Consider the following 1,529-nt stretch of genomic DNA (forward strand, 5'->3'; position numbering starts at 1 on the left):
CGGGAGATCGCCAGTCCGTCTAGTAGTCTCTCTTGTCGTTAGAGCGTGACGTGGTGGTTGTTGTGGGATTTCCCGTTAGTTCGGTCCGACGTCGGTCGTCAGAGGGTAAGTGCATACGGAAACGAAACGCATCGCGTTTTGATGTTCATATTCGTGCATCGGAATGTTAAAAGCAATATATTTTACACCAACGATCACACCTAAACACCACGGCAACGGCCATACCACGTTGAAAAGCACCGGTTCTCGTCCGATCACCGAAGTTAAGCAACGTCGGGCGCGGTCAGTACTTGGATGGGTGACCGCTTGGGAACACCGCGTGCCGTTGCCCCCCAACACTTTTTGTTTTTTTTTGAAATCCATAGCAACCACCGAACCGATTTGTTTTTCGTGCAGGTATTCGGAAACATGCACAGACCCGTATAATGTAGATTCATAGCTTTAAGTACTAGATAATTAAGAAAACAATTTTTTTTGTCGATTAATTGTAAACAATTGCAGAATAAAAACTCGTCAAACGGTAAAGGTTGTCGTTCGATCACCGAAGGTAAGCCACGCGGGCAGCGGTCAGCACTTGGACGGGTGACCGGTTCATTATATTCCTTCCGTGAGTTTAACAAAGATAACATATGCAAATGTCGTAAGTGCGACGAGGAAGACGGCGATCTTTTAATGTAAAAAAAATATATATTAGGTTACGCGTACATGCCACTTTGACTGCTGCTTTATTTTTTTGGTTTTTAAATAATTAGAGATCTGAATTCAACATATCAGTTCTATGTTATAATGGACAGACAATGTTGTATTCTTGGCCCCTAACACGTTAAGACCAACATAAAAACTAGAATAACTTACCATTCGTTAAACGTTAAACAATTTCGAACCACGTTTTTTTGAGCTCGAACAAACTCATAACACAACACTCATTTATTAGTCACTGGACCATTGTAAAACGAGAAGAGAGAAAAACCATGCGAAACTATTTTTAAAACGAAGAGAATAAAGGTTTTAAATGGTAGGGCTGTATGACAGACTTGTCAATTATCGTGGGGGGTACGGCTGAGATTTATGACGAAATCGAGCGGCGCCGGCGGTCGGTCACTTTCACGAAAGAGGTCTAAACACGGGTCGTTTACGATACCCTCTGGTTACTAGAAAAGTTCTAGACAGATGTTTGTCGGCTTTTCGAGGTATTTATTTGTGAGTCCAAAGACTCAATGGAGTAATATCGGACTGAAATTCCAAGATTTTGCTGTGTAATCCAAAAAACTATGTTCCTCGTAACATTTAACGATGTGTTAATTCAACTATTATTTTAATTTTTCGTATACGTATTTATACTAAAAAGTACAGCGCTTCCAACAGTGAATTGTGAATTGAAAATGTTTCAAAGAAAGATCGATAGTTTTGAAAAAAATTACATATTAATAAATTTAGATAGATTTAGAAGTATACATTGCACTTACTTTTCAAAATTATTGTACTTCTGATTTGGTTGAAATAACATAATATGTAGCAGTCATAGTCTT

At 39.0% G+C, this 1,529-nt stretch overlaps 1 non-coding gene across 1 annotated transcript; it reads left to right on the forward strand.

The window, feature by feature from the left end:
• The first annotated feature begins 211 nt into the window (after positions 1-211).
• LOC138140989 (5S ribosomal RNA) lies at positions 212-331 on the forward strand. The gene has a single exon (XR_011162891.1). It is a non-coding gene; the product is annotated as a 5S ribosomal RNA (ribosomal RNA).
• Positions 332-1,529: the final 1,198 nt, after the last annotated feature.

This window comes from Tenebrio molitor, unplaced genomic scaffold (assembly GCF_963966145.1).
Source record: "Tenebrio molitor unplaced genomic scaffold, icTenMoli1.1 SCAFFOLD_728, whole genome shotgun sequence".
In the NCBI taxonomy this organism is placed as follows: domain Eukaryota; kingdom Metazoa; phylum Arthropoda; class Insecta; order Coleoptera; family Tenebrionidae; genus Tenebrio; species Tenebrio molitor.